This window comes from Anomaloglossus baeobatrachus, chromosome 1 (genome assembly GCF_048569485.1).
Source record: "Anomaloglossus baeobatrachus isolate aAnoBae1 chromosome 1, aAnoBae1.hap1, whole genome shotgun sequence".
Lineage (NCBI taxonomy): Eukaryota > Metazoa > Chordata > Amphibia > Anura > Aromobatidae > Anomaloglossus > Anomaloglossus baeobatrachus.
This window is the reverse complement of record NC_134353.1, coordinates 284,575,336-284,594,236: the sequence shown is the minus strand read 5'-3', so window position 1 is coordinate 284,594,236 and position 18,901 is coordinate 284,575,336. Positions and strand designations below refer to the sequence as shown.

The window sequence follows — 18,901 nt, the reverse complement described above, 5'->3', positions numbered from 1 at the left end:
TTTTTAAGCATGAGTGATTTGAGATAAAGTTCTTTCTCCATATGCATTTAGCAAGATTTTCATTCTTTGTGAAGTGCAGATATACCTGAAAAAAACAGTTTTAAGTATCTCTTTTCAGAAAAGACACTAATGCGAGAAGAAAGTGAAAGCAGTTATACTGAAAAATTAAGTTGAAGTCGAAGTAGTATGGAGGAAATCGGAAAAAAAATCTGAGAAATATCAACATAAAGTGCTAAGGATCTTTAAGATTTTGTGTATCTTGAGGCTTATTTTATGAGATTTTTCACCTCCCTCTTCTTACTGATAGTGCAGCAGAGAACAACATGATTGTGACAGACAAGATTGAGGATCCAGAGGGTTCTCATTGGCTTTGTCCTTGGACTAATCTGGTTTGTGGAAATGTCTGAATTGTGACAGAGGGACATAGTGAAAATGAAAAAAAATAAAAACATGGCTGTAATGTAACAGAAACATGTCAGAAGTGGAATTCGAACCCACACCTCAAGTAAAGACAGTGACCGGAACGCAGCGCCTTGGACCGCTCAGCCATCCTGACAAGCACAACTATGGAAAAAACACACTTTCTAAAAACAAACACATTTTTTGATTGGCCCCAAAAATGCAAATTTTGAACTGAAAATTTATTAACGCCTTTGAGTTTGCCTTGCAATGCTGTAGCTTTAACATTGTAGGTTGCTGAAATAGCTCAGTTGGGAGAGCGTTAGACTGAAGATCTAAAGGTCCTTGGTCCGATCCCGGTTTTCAGCACGCTGTTTTTAAGCATGAGTGATTTGAGATAAAGTTCTTTCTCCATATGCATTTAGCAAGATTTTCATTCTTTGTGAAGTGCAGATATACCTGAAAAATACAGTTTTAAGTATCTCTTTTCAGAACAGTCACTAATGCGAGAAGAAAATAAAAGTAGTTATTCTGAAAAATTAAGTTGAAGTCGAAGTAGTATGGAGGAAATCGGAAAAAAAATCTGAGAAATATCAACATAAAGTGCTAAGGATCTTTAAGATTTTGTGTATCTTGAGCTTATTTTATGAGATTTTTCACCTCCCTCTTTTTACTGATAGTGCAGCAGAGAACAACATGATTGTGACAGACAAGATTGAGGATCCAAAGGGTTCTCATTGGCTTTGTCCTTGGACTAATCTGGTTTGTGGAAATGTCTGAATTGTGACAGAGGGACATAGTGAAAATGAAAAAAAAAAAAAACATGACTGTAATGTAACAGAAACCTGTCAGAAGTGGGATTTGAACCCACGCCTCAAATAGAGACTGCTACTTGAACGTAGCGCCTTGGACCGCTCGGCCATCCTGAGAAGCACAACTGTGAAAAATTCACACTTTCTAAAAATAAACACATTTTTTGTTTGGCCCCAAAAAATGCAAATTTTGAACTGAAAATTTATTAACGCCTTTGAGTTTGCCTTGCAATGCAGTAGCTTTAACTTTGTAGGTTGCTGAAATAGCTCAGTTGGGAGAGCGTTAGACTGAAGATCTAAAGGTCCCTTGTCCGATCCCGGGTTTCAGCACGCTGTTTTGAAGTATGAGTGATTTGAGATAAAATTCTTTCTCCATATGCATTTACCAAGATTTTCATTCTTTGTGAAGTGCAGATATACCTGAAAAAAACAGTTTTAAGTATCTCTTTTCAGAACAGTCACTAATGCGAGAAGAAAATGAAAGTAGTTATACTGAAAAATTAAGTTGAAGTCGAAGTGGTATGGAGGAAATCGGAAAAAAAATCTGAGAAATATCAACATAAAGTGCTGAGGATCTTTAAGATTTTATGTATCTTGAGGTTTATTTTATGAGATTTTTCACCTCCCTCTTCTTACTGATAGTGCAGCAGAGAACAACATGATTGTGACAGACAGGATTGAGGATCCAGAGGGTTCTCATTGGCTTTGTCCTTGGACTAATCTGGTTTGTGGAAATGTCTGAATTGTGACAGAGGGACATAGTGAAAATGAAAAAAAAACAAAACATGATTATAATGTAACAGAAACCTGTCAGAAGTGGGATTCGAACCCACGCCTCAAGTAGAGACTGCGACCTGAACGCAGCACCTTGGACCGCTCGGCCATCCTGACAAGCACAACTGTGAAAAATTCACACTTTCTAAAAGCAAACACATTTTTGGTTTGGCGCCAAAAAAGGCAAATTTTGAACTGAAAATTTATTAACGCCTTTGAGTTTGCCTTGCAATGCTGTAGCTTTAACTTTGTAGGTTGCTGAAAGAGCTCAGTTGGGAGAGTGTTAGACTGAATATCTAAAGGTCCCTGGTCCGATCCCGGGTTTCAGCATGCTGTTTTTAAGCATGAGTGATTTGAGATAAAGTTCTTTCTCCATATGCATTTAGCAAGATTTTCATTCTTTGTGAAGTGCAGATATACCTGAAAAAAACAGTTTTAAGTATCTCTTTTCAGAAAAGACACTAATGCGAGAAGAAAATGAAAGCAGTTATACTGAAAAATTAAGTTGAAGTCGAAGTAGTATGGAGGAAATCGGAAAAAAAATCTGAGAAATATCAACATAAAGTGCTAAGGACCTTTAAGATTTTGTGTATCTTGAGGCTTATTTTATGAGATTTTTCACCTCCCTCTTCTTACTGATAGTGCAGCAGAGATCAACATGATTGTGACAGACAAGATTGAGGATCCAGAGGGTTCTCATTGGCTTTGTCCTTGGACTAATCTGGTTTGTGGAAATGTCTGAATTGTGACAGAGGGACATAGTGAAAATGAAAAAAAAAAAAAACATGACTGTAATGTAACAGAAACCTGTCAGAAGTGGGATTCGAACCCACACCTCAAGTAGAGACTGCTACTTGAACGCAGCGCCTTGGACCGCTCAGCCATCCTGAGAAGCACAACTGTGAAAAATTCACACTTTCTAAAAACAAACACATTTTTTGTTTGGCCCCAAAAAAATGCAAATTTTGAACTGAAAATGTATTAACGCCTTTGAGTTTGCCTTGCAATGCTGTAGCTTTAACTTTGTAGGTTGCTGAAATAGCTCAGTTGGGAGAGCGTTAGACTGAAGATCTAAAGGTCCCTGGTCCGATCCCGGGTTTCAGCACGCTATTTTTAAGTATGAGTGATTTGAGATAAAGTTCTTTCTCCATATGCATTTAGCAAGATTTTCATTCTTTGTGAAGTGCAGATATACCTGAAAAAAACAGTTTTAAGTATCTCTTTTCAGAACAGTCACTAATGCGAGAAGAAAATGAAAGTAGTTATACTGAAAAATTAAGTTGAAGTCGAAGTAGTATGGAGGAAATCAGAAAAAAAATCTGAGAAATATCAACATAAAGTGCTAAGGATCTTTAAGATTTTGTGTATCTTGAGGTTTATTTTATGAGATTTTTCACCTCCCTCTTCTTACTGATAGTGCAGCAGAGAACAACATGATTGTGACAGACAGGATTGAGGATCCAGAGGGTTCTCATTGGCTTTGTCCTTGGACTAATCTGGTTTGTGGAAATGTCTGAATTGTGACAGAGGGACATAGTGAAAATGAAAAAAAAAAAAAACCATGATTGTAATGTAACAGAAACCTGTCAGAAGCGGGATTCGAACCCACGCCTCAAGTAGAGACTGCGACCTGAACGCAGCGCCTTGGACCGCTCGGCCATCCTGACAAGCACAACTGTGGAAAATTCACACTTTCTAAAAACAAACACATTTTTTGTTTGGCCCCAAGAAAATGAAAATTTTGAACTGAAAATGTATTAACGCGTTTGAGTTTGCCTTGCAATGCTGTAGCTTTAACTTTGTAGGTTGCTGAAATAGCTCAGTTGGGAGAGCGTTAGACTGAAGATCTAAAGGTCCCTGGTCCGATCCCAGGTTTCAGCACGCTGTTTTTAAGTATGAGTGATTTGAGATAAAGTTCTTTCTCCATATGCATTTAGCAAGATTTTCATTCTTTGTGAAGTGCAGATATACCTGAAAAAAACAGTTTTAAGTATCTCTTTTCAGAACAGTCACTAATGCGAGAAGAAAATGAAAGTAGTTATACTGAAAAATTAAGTTGAAGTCGAAGTAGTATGGAGGAAATCGGAGAAAAAATCTGAGAAATATCTACATAAAGTGCTAAGGATCTTTAAGATTTTGTGTATCTTGAGGTTTATTTTATGAGATTTTCCACCTCCCTCTTCTTACTGATAGTGCAGCAGAGAACAACATGATTGTGACAGACAAGATTGAGGATCCAGAGGGTTCTCATTGGCTTTGTCCTTGGACTAATCTGGTTTGTGGAAATGTCTGAATTGTGACAGAGGGACATAGTGAAAATGAAAAAAAACAAAACATGATTGTAATGTAACAGAAACCTGTCAGAAGTGGGATTCGAACCAACGCCTCAAGTAGAGACTGCGACCTGAACGCAGCGCCTTGGACCGCTCAGCCATCCTGACAAGCACAACTGTGAAAAATTCACACTTTCTAAAAGCAAACACATTTTTGGTTTGGCGCCAAAAAAAGGCAAATTTTGAACTGAAAATTTATTAACGCCTTTCAGTTTGCCTTGCAATGCTGCAGCTTTAACTTTGAAGGTTGCTGAAAAGCCCAGTTGGGAGCGCGTTAGACTGAAGATCTAAAGGTCCCTGGTCCGATCCCGGGTTTCAGCAAGCTGTTTTTAAGCATGAGTGATTTGAGATAAAGTTCTTTCTCCATATGCATTTAGCAAGATTTTCATTCTTTGTGAAGTGCAGATATACCTGAAAAAAACAGTTTTAAGTATCTCTTTTCAGAAAAGACACTAATGCGAGAAGAAAGTGAAAGCAGTTATACTGAAAAATTAAGTTGAAGTCGAAGTAGTATGGAGGAAATCGGAAAAAAAATCTGAGAAATATCAACATAAAGTGCTAAGGATCTTTAAGATTTTGTGTATCTTGAGGCTTATTTTATGAGATTTTTCACCTCCCTCTTCTTACTGATAGTGCAGCAGAGAACAACATGATTGTGACAGACAAGATTGAGGATCCAGAGGGTTCTCATTGGCTTTGTCCTTGGACTAATCTGGTTTGTGGAAATGTCTGAATTGTGACAGAGGGACATAGTGAAAATGAAAAAAAATAAAAACATGGCTGTAATGTAACAGAAACATGTCAGAAGTGGAATTCGAACCCACACCTCAAGTAAAGACAGTGACCGGAACGCAGCGCCTTGGACCGCTCAGCCATCCTGACAAGCACAACTATGGAAAAAACACACTTTCTAAAAACAAACACATTTTTTGATTGGCCCCAAAAATGCAAATTTTGAACTGAAAATTTATTAACGCCTTTGAGTTTGCCTTGCAATGCTGTAGCTTTAACATTGTAGGTTGCTGAAATAGCTCAGTTGGGAGAGCGTTAGACTGAAGATCTAAAGGTCCTTGGTCCGATCCCGGTTTTCAGCACGCTGTTTTTAAGCATGAGTGATTTGAGATAAAGTTCTTTCTCCATATGCATTTAGCAAGATTTTCATTCTTTGTGAAGTGCAGATATACCTGAAAAATACAGTTTTAAGTATCTCTTTTCAGAACAGTCACTAATGCGAGAAGAAAATGAAAGTAGTTATACTGAAAAATTAAGTTGAAGTCGAAGTAGTATGGAGGAAATCGGAAAAAAAATCTGAGAAATATCAACATAAAGTGCTAAGGATCTTTAAGATTTTGTGTATCTTAAAGCTTATTGTATGAGATTTTTCACCTCCCTCTTTTTACTGATAGTGCAGCAGAGAACAACATGATTGTGACAGACAAGATTGAGGATCCAGAGGGTTCTCATTGGCTTTGTCCTTGGACCAATCTGGTTTGTGGAAATGTCTGAATTGTGACAGAGGGACATAGTGAAAATGAAAAAAAAAAAAAAACATGGCTGTAATGTAACAGAAACCTGTCAGAAGTGGAATTCGAACCCACACCTCAAGTAAAGACAGTGACCTGAACGCAGCGCCTTGGACCGCTCAGCCATCCTGACAAGCACAACTGTGGAAAAATCACACTTTCTAAAAACAAACACATTTTTTGATTGGCCCCAAAAATGCAAATTTTGAACTGAAAATTTATTAACGCCTTTGAGTTTGCCTTGCAATGCTGTAGCTTTAACTTTGTAGGTTGCTGAAATAGCTCAGTTGGGAGAGCGTTAGACTGAAGATCTAAAGGTCCTTGGTCCGATCCCGGTTTTCAGCACGCTGTTTTTAAGCATGAGTGATTTGAGATAAAGTTCTTTCTCCATATGCATTTAGCAAGATTTTCATTCTTTGTGAAGTGCAGATATACCTGAAAAATACAGTTTTAAGTATCTCTTTTCAGAACAGTCACTAATGCGAGAAGAAAATAAAAGTAGTTATTCTGAAAAATTAAGTTGAAGTCGAAGTAGTATGGAGGAAATCGGAAAAAAAATCTGAGAAATATCAACATAAAGTGCTAAGGATCTTTAAGATTTTGTGTATCTTGAGCTTATTTTATGAGATTTTTCACCTCCCTCTTTTTACTGATAGTGCAGCAGAGAACAACATGATTGTGACAGACAAGATTGAGGATCCAGAGGGTTCTCATTGGCTTTGTCCTTGGACTAATCTGGTTTGTGGAAATGTCTGAATTGTGACAGAGGGACATAGTGAAAATGAAAAAAAAAAAAAACATGACTGTAATGTAACAGAAACCTGTCAGAAGTGGGATTTGAACCCACGCCTCAAATAGAGACTGCTACTTGAACGTAGCGCCTTGGACCGCTCGGCCATCCTGAGAAGCACAACTGTGAAAAATTCACACTTTCTAAAAATAAACACATTTTTTGTTTGGCCCCAAAAAATGCAAATTTTGAACTGAAAATTTATTAACGCCTTTGAGTTTGCCTTGCAATGCAGTAGCTTTAACTTTGTAGGTTGCTGAAATAGCTCAGTTGGGAGAGCAATAGACTGAAGATCTAAAGGTCCCTTGTCCGATCCCGGGTTTCAGCACGCTGTTTTGAAGTATGAGTGATTTGAGATAAAATTCTTTCTCCATATGCATTTAGCAAGATTTTCATTCTTTGTGAAGTGCAGATATACCTGAAAAAAACAGTTTTAAGTATCTCTTTTCAGAACAGTCACTAATGCGAGAAGAAAATGAAAGTAGTTATACTGAAAAATTAAGTTGAAGTCGAAGTGGTATGGAGGAAATCGGAAAAAAAATCTGAGAAATATTAACATAAAGTGCTGAGGATCTTTAAGATTTTATGTATCTTGAGGTTTATTTTATAAGATTTTTCACCTCCCTCTTCTTACTGATAGTGCAGCAGAGAACAACATGATTGTGACAGACAGGATTGAGGATCCAGAGGGTTCTCATTGGCTTTGTTCTTGGACTAATCTGGTATGTGGAAATGTCTGAATTGTGACAGAGGAACATAGTGAAAATGAAAAAAAAAAAAAAACATGATTGTAATGTAACAGAAACCTGTCAGAAGTGGGATTCGAACCCACGCCTCAAGTAGAGACTCCGACCTGAACGCAGAGCCTTGGACCGCTCGGCCATCCTGACAAGCACAACTGTGGAAAATTCACACTTTCTAAAAACAAACACATTTTTTGTTTGGCCCCAAAAAAATGCAAATTTTGAACTGAAAATGTATTAACGCCTTTGAGTTTGCCTTGCAATGCTGTAGCATTAACTTTGTAGGTTGCTGAAATAGCTCAGTTGGGAGAGCGATAGACTGAAGATCTAAAGGTTCTTGGTCGGAACCCGGTTTTCAGCACGCTGTTTTTAGGCATGAGTGATTTGAGATAAAGTTCTTTCTCCATATGCATTTAGCAAGATTTTCATTCTTTGTGAAGTGCAGATATACCTGAAAAAAACAGTTTTAAGTATCTCTTTTCAGAACAGTCACTAATGCGAGAAGAAAATGGAAGTAGTTATACTGAAAAATGAAGTTGAAGTCGAAGTAGTATGGAGGAAATCGGAAAAAAAATCTGAGAAATATCAACATAAAGTGCTAAGGATCTTTAAGATTTTGTGTATCTTGAGGTTTATTTTATGAGATTTTTCACCTCCCTCTTTTTACTGATAGTGCAGCAAAGAACAACATGATTGTGACAGACAGGACTGAGGATCCAGAGGGTTCTCATTGGCTTTGTCCTTGGACTAATCTGGTTTGTGGAAATGTCTGAATTGTGACAGAGGGACATAGTGAAAATGAAAAAAAAAAAAAACATGACTGTAATGTAACAGAAACCTGTCAGAAGTGCAATTCAAACCCACGCCGCAAGTAGAGACTGCAACCTGAACGCAGTGCCTTGGACCGCTCGGCCATCCTGACAAGCACAACTGTGGAAAATTCACACTTTCTAAAAACAAACACATTTTTTGTTTGGCCCCAAAAATTGCAAATTTTGAACTGAAAATTTATTAACGCCTTTGAGTTTGCCTTGCAATGCTGTAGCTTTAACTTTGTAGGTTGCTGAAATAGCTCAGTTGGGAGAGCGTTAGACTGAAGATCTAAAGGTCCCTGGTCCGATCCCGGGTTTCAGCACGCTGTTTTTAAGTATGAGTGATTTGAGATAAAGTTCTTTCTCCATATGCATTTAGCAAGATTTTCATTCTTTGTGAAGTGCAGATATACCTGAAAAAAACAGATTTAAGTATCTATTTTCAGAACAGTCACTAATGCGAGAAGAAAATGAAAGTAGTTATACTGAAAAATTAAGTTGAAGTCGAAGTAGTATGGAGGAAATCAGAAAAAAAATCTGAGAAATATCAACATAAAGTGCTAAGGATCTTTAAGATTTTGTGTATCTTGAGGTTTATTTTATGAGATTTTTCACCTCCCTCTTCTTACTGATAGTGCAGCAGAAAACAACATGATTGTGACAGACAGGATTGAGGATCCAGAGGGTTCTCATTGGCTTTGTCCTTGGACTAATCTGGTTTGTGGAAATGTCTGAATTGTGACAGAGGGACATAGTGAAAATGAAAAAAAAAAAAACATGATTGTAATGTAACAGAAACCTGTCAGAAGTGGGATTCGAACCCACGCCTCAAGTAGAGACTGCGACCTGAACGCAGCGCCTTGGACCGCTCGGCCTTCCTGACAAGCACAACTCTGGAAAATTCACACTTTCTAAAAACAAACACATTTTTTGTTTGGCCCCAAAAAAAGGCAAATTTTGAACTGAAAATGTATTAACGCCTTTGAGTTTGCCTTGCAATGCTGTAGCTTTAACTTTGTAGGTTGCTGAAATAGCTCAGTTGGGAGAGAGTTAGACTAAAGATCTAAAGGTCCCTGGTCCGATCCTGGGTTTCAGCACGCTGTTTTTAAGTATGAGTGATTTGAGATAAAGTTCTTTCTCCATATGCATTTAGCAAGATTTTCATTCTTTGTGAAGTGCAGATATACCTGAAAAAAACAGTTTTAAGTATCTCTTTTCAGAATAGGCACTAATGCGAGAAGAAAATGAAAGCAGTTATACTGAAAAATTAAGTTGAAGTCGAAGTAGTATGGAGGAAATCGGAAAAAAAATCTGAGAAATATCAACATAAAGTGCTAAGGATCTTTAAGATTTTGTGTATCTTGAGGTTTATTTTATGAGATTTTCCACCTCCCTCTTCTTACTGATAGTGCAGCAGAGAACAACATGATTGTGACAGACAAGATTGAGGATCCAGAGGGTTCTCATTGGCTTTGTCCTTGGACTAATCTGGTTTGTGGAAATGTCTGAATTGTGACAGAGGGACATAGTGAAAATGAAAAAAAAAAAAAACACATGACTGTAATGTAACAGAAACCTGTCAGAAGTGGGATTGGAACCCAAGGCCTCAAGTAGAGACTGCAACCTGAACGCAGCGCCTTGGACCGCTTGGCCATCCTGACAAGCACAACTGTGGAAAATTCACACTTTCTAAAAACAAACACATTTTTTGTTTGGCCCCAAAAAATGCAATTTTTGAACTGAAAATTTATTAACGCCTTTGAGTTTGCCTTGCAATGCTGTAGCTTTAACTTTGTAGGTTGCTGAAATAGCTCAGTTGGGAGAGAGTTAGACTGAAGATCTAAAGGTCCCTGGTCCGATCCTGGGTTTCAGCACGCTGTTTTTAAGTATGAGTGATTTGAGATAAAGTTCTTTCTCCATATGCATTTAGCAAGATTTTCATTCTTTGTGAAGTGCAGATATACCTGAAAAAAACAGTTTTAAGTATCTCTTTTCAGAATAGGCACTAATGCGAGAAGAAAATGAAAGCACTTATACTGAAAAATTAAGTTGAAGTCGAAGTAGTATGGAGGAAATCGGAAAAAAAATCTGAGAAATATCAACATAAAGTGCTAAGGATCTTTAAGATTTTGTGTATCTTGAGGCTTATTTTATGAGATTTTTCACCTCCCTCTTCTTACTGATAGTGCAGCAGAGAACAACATGATTGTGACAGACAGGATTGAGGATCCAGAGGGTTCTCATTGGCTTTGTCCTTGGACTAATCTGGTTTGTGGAAATGTCTGAATTGTGACAGAGGGACATAGTGAAAATGAAAAAAAAACAAAACATGATTGTAATGTAACAGAAACCTGTCAGAAGTGGGATTCGAACCCACGCCTCAAGTAGAGACTGCGACCTGAACGCAGCGCCTTGGACCGCTCGGCCATCCTGACAAGCACAACTGTGGAAAATTCACACTTTCTAAAAACAAACACATTTTTTGTTTGGCCCCAAAAAAATGCAAATTTTGAACTGAAAATGTATTAACGCCTTTGAGTTTGCCTTGCAATGCTGTAGCTTTAACTTTGTAGGTTGCTGAAATAGCTCAGTTGGGAGAGCGTTAGACTGAAGATCTAAAGGTCCCTGGTCCGATCCCGGGTTTCAGCACGCTGTTTTTAAGTATGAGTGATTTGAGATAAAGTTCTTTCTCCATATGCATTTAGCAAGATTTTCATTCTTTGTGAAGTGCAGATATACCTGAAAAAAACAGTTTTAAGAATCTCTTTTCAGAACAGTCACTAATGCGAGAAGAAAATGAAAGTAGTTATACTGAAAAATTAAGTTGAAGTCGAAGTAGTATGGAGGAAATCAGAAAAAAAATCTGAGAAATATCAACATAAAGTGCTAAGGATCTTTAAGATTTTGTGTATCTTGAGGTTTATTTTATGAGATTTTTCACCTCCCTCTTCTTACTGATAGTGCAGCAGAGAACAACATGATTGTGACAGACAGGATTGAGGATCCAGAGGGTTCTCATTAGCTTTGTCCTTGGACTAATCTGGTTTGTGGAAATGTCTGAATTGTGACAGAGGGACATAGTGAAAATGAAAAAAAACAAAACATGATTGTAATGTAACAGAAACATGTCAGAAGTGGGATTCGAACCCACGCCTCAAGTAGAGACTGCGACCTGAACGCAGCGCCTTGGACCGCTCGGCCATCCTGACAAGCACAACTGTGGAAAATTCACACTTTCTAAAAACAAACACATTTTTTGTTTGGCCCCAAAAAAATGCAAATTTTGAACTGAAAATGTATTAACGCCTTTGAGTTTGCCTTGCAATGCTGTAGCTTTAACTTTGTAGGTTGCTGAAATAGCTCTGTTGGGAGAGCGTTAGACTGAAGATCTAAAGGTCCCTGGTCCGATCCCGGGTTTCAGCACGCTGTTTTTAAGTATGAGTGATTTGAGATAAAGTTCTTTCTCCATATGCATTTAGCAAGATTTTCATTCTTTGTGAAGTGCAGATATACCTGAAAAAAACAGTTTTAAGTATCTCTTTTCAGAACAGTCACTAATGCGAGAAGAAAATGAAAGTAGTTATACTGAAAAATTAAGTTGAAGTCGAAGTAGTATGGAGGAAATCGGAAAAAAAATCTGAGAAATATCAACATAAAGTGCTAAGGATCTTTAAGATTTTGTGTATCTTGAGGTTTATTTTATGAGATTTTCCACCTCCCTCTTCTTACTGATAGTGCAGCAGAGAACAACATGATTGTGACAGACAGGATTGAGGATCCAGAGGGTTCTCATTGGCTTTGTCCTTGGACTAATCTGGTTTGTGGAAATGTCTGAATTGTGACAGAGGGACATAGTGAAAATGAAAAAAAAACAAAACATGATTGTAATGTAACAGAAACCTGTCAGAAGTGTGATTCGAGCCCACGCCTCATGTAGAGACTGCGACCTGAACGCAGCGCCTTGGACCGCTCGGCCATCCTGACAAGCACAACTGTGGAAAATTCACACTTTCTAAAAACAAACACATTTTTTGTTTGGCCCCAAAAAAATGCAAATTTTGAACTGAAAATGTATTAACGCCTTTGAGTTTGCCTTGCAATGCTGTAGCTTTAACTTTGTAGGTTGCTAAAATAGCTCAGTTGGGAGAGCGTTAGACTGAAGATCTAAAGGTCCCTGGTCCGATCCCGGGTTTCAGCATGCTGTTTTTAAGTATGAGTGATTTGAGATAAAGTTCTTTCTCCATATGCATTTAGCAAGATTTTCATTCTTTGTGAAGTGCAGATATACCTGAAAAAAACAGTTTTAAGTATCTCTTTTCAGAACAGTCACTAATGCGAGAAGAAAATGAAAGTAGTTATACTGAAAAATTAAGTTGAAGTCGAAGTAGTATGGAGGAAATCAGAAAAAAAATCTGAGAAATATCAACATAAAGTGCTAAGGATCTTTAAGATTTTGTGTATCTTGAGGTTTATTTTATGAGATTTTCCACCTCCCTCTTCTTACTGATAGTGCAGCAGAGAACAACATGATTGTGACAGACAGTATTGAGGATCCAGAGGGTTCTCATTGGCTTTGTCCTTGGACTAATCTGGCTTGTGGAAATGTCTGAATTGTGACAGAGGGACATAGTGAAAATGAAAAAAAAACAAAACATGATTGTAATGTAACAGAAACCTGTCAGAAGTGGGATTCGAACCCACGCCTCAAGTAGAGACTGCGACCTGAACGCAGCGCCTTGGACCGCTCGGCCATCCTGACAAGCACAACTGTGGAAAATTCACACTTTCTAAAAACAAACACATTTTTTGTTTGGCCCCAAAAAAAGGGAAATTTTGAACTGAAAATTTATTAACGCCTTTGAGTTTGCCTTGCAATGGTGTAGCTTTCACTTTGTAGGTTGCTGAAATAGCTCAGTTGGGAGAGCGTTAGACTGAAGATCTAAAGGTCCCTGGTCCGATCCCGGGTTTCAGCACGCTGTTTTTAAGTATGAGTGATTTGAGATAAAGTTCTTTCTCCATATGCATTTAGCAAGATTTTCATTCTTTGTGAAGTGCAGATATACCTGAAAAGAAGGGAATTTTGTTACTTACCGTAAATTCCTTTTCTTCTAGCTCCTATTGGGAGACCCAGACGATTGGGTGTATAGCACTGCCTCCGGAGGCCACACAAAGCAATTACACTAAAAAGTGTAAGGCCCCTCCCCTTCTGGCTATACACCCCCAGTGGGATCACTGGCTCACCAGTTTTAGTGCAAAAGCAAGAAGGAGGAAAGCCAATAACTGGTTTAAACAAATTCACTCCGAAGTAACCTCGGAGAACTGAAAACCGTTCAACATGAACAACATGTGTACCCGAAAAACAACCAAAAATCCCGAAGGACAACAGGGCGGGTGCTGGGTCTCCCAATAGGAGCTAGAAGAAAAGGAATTTACGGTAAGTAACAAAATTCCCTTCTTCTTCGGCGCTCCATTGGGAGACCCAGACGATTGGGACGTCCAAAAGCTGTCCCTGGGTGGGTAAAGAATACCTCATGTTAGAGCTGCAAGACAGCCCTCCCCTATATGGAGGCAACTGCCGCCTGCAGGACTCTTCTACCTAGGCTGGCGTCCGCCGAAGCGTAGGTATGCACCTGATAATGTTTGGTGAAAGTGTGCAGACTCGACCAGGTAGCTGCCTGGCACCCCTGTTGAGCCGTAGCCTGGTGTCGCAATGCCCAGGACGCACCCACGGCTCTGGTAGAATGGGCCTTCAGCCCTGATGGAACCGGAAGCCCAGCAGAACGGTAGGCTTCAAGAATTGGTTCTTTGATCCATCGAGCCAGGGTGGCTTTGGAAGCCTGCGACCGTTTGCGCTTGCCAGCGACAAGGACAAAGAGTGCATCCGAGCGGCGCAGGGGCGCCGTGCGGGAAATGTAGATTCTGAGTGCTCTCACCAGATCTAACAAATGTAAATCCTTCTCATACCGATGAACTGCATGAGGACAAAACGAAGGCAAAGAGATATCCTGATTAAGATGAAAAGAGGATACCACCTTCGGGAGAAACTCCTGAATGGGGCGCAGCACTACCTTGTCCTGGTGGAAGACAAGGAAGGGAGCCTTGCATGATAGCGCTGCCAGCTCAGACACTCTCCGAAGAGATGTGATCGCTACCAGAAAAACCACTTTCTGTGATAGTCTAGAAAGTGAAACCTCCCTCAGAGGCTCGAAGGGCGGCTTCTGGAGGGCAACTAGTACCCTGTTCAGATCCCATGGATCTAACGGCCGCTTGTACGGGGGTACGATATGGCAAACCCCCTGTAGGAACGTGCGCACCTTAGGAAGGCGTGCCAAACGCCTCTGAAAAAAGACGGATAGCGCCGAGACCTGACCTTTAAGGGAGCCGAGCGACAAACCTTTTTCTAACCCAGATTGCAGGAAAGAAAGAAAGGTAGACAATGCAAATGGCCAGGGAGACACTCCTTGAGCAGAGCACCAGGATAAGAATATCCTCCACGTTCTGTGGTAGATCTTAGCGGACGTGGGCTTCCTAGCCTGTCTCATGGTGGCAACGACCCCTTGGGATAATCCTGAAGACGCTAGGATCCAGGACTCAATGGCCACACAGTCAGGTTCAGGGCCGCAGAATTCCGATGGAAAAACGGCCCTTGGGACAGTAAGTCTGGTCGGTCTGGTAGTGCCCATGGTTGGCCGACCGTGAGCTGCCACAGATCCGGATACCACGCCCTCCTCGGCCAGTCTGGAGCGACGAGTATGACGCGGCTGCAATCGGATCTGATCTTGCGTAGCACCCTGGGCAAGAGTGCCAGAGGTGGAAACACATAAGGGAGCCGGAACTGCGACCAATCTTGCACTAGGGCGTCTGCCGCCAGCGCTCTTTGATCGCGAGACCGTGCCATGAAGGTTGGGACCTTGTTGTTGTGCCGGGACGCCATGAGGTCGACGTCCGGCCTTCCCCATCGGCGACAGATTTCCTGAAACACGTCTGGGTGAAGGGACCATTCCCCTGCGTCCATGCCCTGGCGACTGAGGAAGTCTGCTTCCCAGTTTTCTACACCGGGGATGTGAACTGCGGATATGGTGGAGGCCGTGGCTTCCACCCACATCAGAATCCGCCGGACTTCCTGGAAGGCTTGCCGACTGCGTGTCCCCCCTTGGTGGTTGATGTATGCCACCGCTGTGGAGTTGTCCGACTGAATTCGGATCTGCCTTCCTTCCAGCCACTGCTGGAAGGCTAGTAGGGCAAGATACACTGCTCTGATTTCCAGAACATTGATCTGAAGGGTGGACTCCTGCTGAGTCCACGTACCCTGAGCCCTGTGGTGGAGAAAAACTGCTCCCCACCCTGACAGACTCGTGTCTGTCGTGACCACCGCCCAAGACGGTGGTAGGAAGGATCTTCCCTGTGATAATGAGGTGGGAAGAAGCTACCACTGCAGAGAGTCCTTGGCCGTCTGGGAAAGGGAGACTTTCCTGTCCAGGGATTTTGACTTCCCGTCCCATTGGCGGAGAATGTCCAATTGAAGTGGGCGCAGATGAAACTGCGCAAACGGAACCGCCTCCATTGCCGCCACCATCTTCCCGAGGAAGTGCATGAGGCGTCTTAAGGAGTGCGACTGATCTTGAAGGAGAGCCTGCACCCCAGTCTGTAGAGACCGCTGCTTGTCCAGCGGAAGCTTCACTATCGCTGAGAGAGTATGAAACTCCATGCCAAGATACGTTAGTGATTGGGTCGGTGACAGATTTGACTTTGAGAAGTTGATGATCCACCCGAACGTCTGGAGAGTCTCCAGTGCAACAGTCAAGCTGAGTTGGCATGCCTACTGAGAGGGTGCCTTGACCAGTAGATCGTCCAAGTAAGGGATCACAGAGTGTCCCTGAGAGTGCAAGACTGCTACCACTGCCGCCATGATCTTGGTGAACACCCGTGGGGCTGTCGCGAGACCAAATGGCAGAGCTACGAACTGAAGATGGTCATCTCCCATCACGAAGCGTAGAAAGCGTTGGTGCTCTGTAGCAATCGGCACGTGGAGATAAGCATCCTTGATGTCTATTGATGCTAGGAAATCTCCTTGAGACATTGAGGCAATGACTGAGCGGAGGGATTCCATCCGGAACCGCCTGGCGTTCACATGCTTGTTGAGCAGTTTTAGGTCCAGAACAGGACGGAATGAGCCGTCCTTTTTTGGCACCACAAAGAGATTGGAGTAAAAACCTTGACCTCGTTCCTGAAGAGGAACAGGGACCACCACTCCATCTGCTCTTAGAGAAGTCACCGCCTGCAGAAGGGCATCTGTTCGGTCGGGATGTGGGGAAGTTCTGAAGAACCGAGGCGGAGGCCGAGAACTGAACTCTATCCTGTACCCGTGAGACAAAATGTCTGTTACCCACCGGTCTTTGACCTGTGGCAGCCAAATGTCGCAAAAGCGGGAGAGCCTGCCACCGACCGAGGATGCGGAGGGAGGCGGCCGAAAGTCATGAGGCAGCCGCCTTGGAAGCGGTACCTCCGGTTGCTTTCTTGGGGCGTGAGTGAGCCCGCCAGGAATCAGAGCTCCTTTGCTCTTTCTGAGTCCCTTTGGACGAGGAGAATTGGGGCTTGCCCGAGCCTCGAAAGGACCGAAACTTTGACTGCCACTTCCTCTGTGGAGGTTTGCTTGATCTGGGCTGGGGTAAGGAGGAGTCCTTACCTTTGGACTGTTTAATGATTTCCGCCAATTGCTCACCAAACAGTCTGTCTCCAGATAATGGCAAGCTGGTTAAACATTTTTTAGAAGCAGAATCTGCTTTCCATTCCTTTAACCACAAGGCCCTGCGCAAAACTACAGAGTTGGCGGATGCCATTGAGGTACGGCTCGTAGAGTCCAGTACCGCATTGATAGCGTAGGTCGCAAACGCAGACATTTGCGTAGTTAGGGACGCCACTTGCGGCACTGCTGGACGTATGAGAGAGTCCACCTGTGCCAGACCAGCTGAAATAGCTTGGAGCGCCCACACGGCCGCGAATGCTGGAGCAAACGACGCGCCGATAGCTTCATAGACAGATTTCAACCAAAGGTCCATCTGTCTGTCATTGGCATCTTTAAGTGAAGCCCCATCCTCCACTGCAACTATGGATCTAGCTGCAAGCCTGGATATTGGAGGGTCCACTTTTGGACACTGGGTCCAGCGTTTGACCACGTCAGGGGGAAAAGGATAACGTGTATCCTTAAGGCGTTTAGAAAAACGCTTGTCCGGATAAGTATTGTGTTTCTGGATGGATTCTCTGAAGTCAGAGTGGTCCAGAAAAGTACTCAATTTACGCTTGGGATACAGGAAATGGAATTTCTCCTGCTGTGCAGCTGCCTCCTCTGCAGAAGGGGCTGGGGGAGAAATATCCAACAGCCTATTGATGGCCGCTATAAGGTAATTTACCATGGCGTCACCATCTGGCGTATCCAAATTGAGTGCGGCGTCAGGACAAGACTCCTGATCACCCACCTCTGAACCATCATATAGGGACCCTTCTCGCTGAGACCCTGATCCGCGTGATGACGTGGAGGGTCTCTCCCAGCGAGCTCGCTTAGGTGGACTGGGACTGTCATCGGAGTCAGAGCCCTCAGCCTGTGATGCCTGGGACCCCCTTGAAGTACGGATTAGTTCCAACTGAGGGGGACCGGGGAACATAGACACAGCAGTGTCTATGGTCTGAGCAACTGGCCTGGACTGCAAGGTCTCCAGGATTTTTGCCATAGTCACAGACATTTTATCAGCAAAGACTGCAAATTCTGTCCCCGTCACCGGGGCAGGGTTCACAGGTGTCTCTGCCTGGGCTACCACCACAATAGGCTCTGGCTGACGAAGTGCCACTGGGACTGAACATTGCACACAATGAGAGTCGTTGGAGCCTGCTGGTAGATTAGCCCCACATGCTGTACAAGCCGTGTATACAGCCCGTGCCTTGGCACCCTTGCGTTTTGCGGATGACATGCTGTTGTCTCCTCAAAGCAATATAGGGTGTACAGCCAAGAAGCGACCTTACAGTGCAGTATATAAATATATCTGGTACAGCGAAAAATATAACACTGTGGCACTAGTGGGGCCGCACGTATGTGCTGCTTACCGCCCGCTTAGCGCGGGTGTGTGGTCGCCAGAAACCCCTAGCCTGGGTCCCCCAGAGCCTGCGTCCGTTCTCCAGCCAGACTGCATGTGTATAATGGCTGCCGGCGTCCTGGGGAGCTGCAAGCCTGGGGGCGGGCCTAGGGCGTGCACAGAGAAAAAGCGCGAAGCCTGTGTCCTACTGTGCTCAGTGAGAGGGCTGGAGCATGTAAATCGTGCTCCAGCCCTCGGCGCTGCCGATTGAACAACGTCTCTCCCCTACCCTGATTGACAGGGTGGGGGGCGTTAACGAAGCGGAGCTAGGCCGCAGAAAACCGGGGACTAAAGTTAGAAGCGCCGCCGCCGTAAAAGCGCGGTCGGCGCGTCCCCGGCGCACTACAAGTCGCAGCTGCGCCGCCGCTCCAGGGGCGGTCGGCGCGGCGATCCACACACATAAAGTCCCCCAGTAATCTGCGGGGACTATAAGCCCAGCGCACAGCACTACAGTCCCCGGCGCACTAGCACACCCAGCAAGCCTAGGGTGTGCGTGGCCTGCCATACGGGGACACAGAGTACCTGAAAGTTGCAGGGCCTTGTCCCTGAACGGCACTCCCGCTCCACATCCAGCAGGTTCTATGGGTC

The 18,901-nt window shown here is 42.8% G+C and overlaps 9 non-coding genes across 9 annotated transcripts; 6 read left to right on the top strand and 3 right to left on the bottom strand.

The window, feature by feature from the left end:
* The first annotated feature begins 3,017 nt into the window (after positions 1–3,017).
* TRNAF-GAA (transfer RNA phenylalanine (anticodon GAA)) lies at positions 3,018–3,090 on the top strand. Its single transcript has one exon. It is a non-coding gene; the product is annotated as a tRNA-Phe (tRNA).
* A 703-nt stretch (positions 3,091–3,793) lies between these two features.
* Positions 3,794–3,866, top strand: TRNAF-GAA (transfer RNA phenylalanine (anticodon GAA)). The gene has a single exon. It is a non-coding gene; the product is annotated as a tRNA-Phe (tRNA).
* A 4,570-nt stretch (positions 3,867–8,436) lies between these two features.
* On the top strand, positions 8,437–8,509 carry TRNAF-GAA (transfer RNA phenylalanine (anticodon GAA)). Its single transcript has one exon. It is a non-coding gene; the product is annotated as a tRNA-Phe (tRNA).
* A 701-nt stretch (positions 8,510–9,210) lies between these two features.
* TRNAF-AAA (transfer RNA phenylalanine (anticodon AAA)) lies at positions 9,211–9,283 on the top strand. Its single transcript has one exon. It is a non-coding gene; the product is annotated as a tRNA-Phe (tRNA).
* Positions 9,284–10,538: 1,255 nt separating this feature from the next.
* Positions 10,539–10,621, bottom strand: TRNAL-CAG (transfer RNA leucine (anticodon CAG)). The gene has a single exon. It is a non-coding gene; the product is annotated as a tRNA-Leu (tRNA).
* A 141-nt stretch (positions 10,622–10,762) lies between these two features.
* TRNAF-GAA (transfer RNA phenylalanine (anticodon GAA)) lies at positions 10,763–10,835 on the top strand. Its single transcript has one exon. It is a non-coding gene; the product is annotated as a tRNA-Phe (tRNA).
* A 477-nt stretch (positions 10,836–11,312) lies between these two features.
* TRNAL-CAG (transfer RNA leucine (anticodon CAG)) lies at positions 11,313–11,395 on the bottom strand. Its single transcript has one exon. It is a non-coding gene; the product is annotated as a tRNA-Leu (tRNA).
* Positions 11,396–12,862: 1,467 nt separating this feature from the next.
* TRNAL-CAG (transfer RNA leucine (anticodon CAG)) lies at positions 12,863–12,945 on the bottom strand. The gene has a single exon. It is a non-coding gene; the product is annotated as a tRNA-Leu (tRNA).
* A 141-nt stretch (positions 12,946–13,086) lies between these two features.
* TRNAF-GAA (transfer RNA phenylalanine (anticodon GAA)) lies at positions 13,087–13,159 on the top strand. The gene has a single exon. It is a non-coding gene; the product is annotated as a tRNA-Phe (tRNA).
* The last annotated feature ends 5,742 nt before the right edge of the window (positions 13,160–18,901 follow it).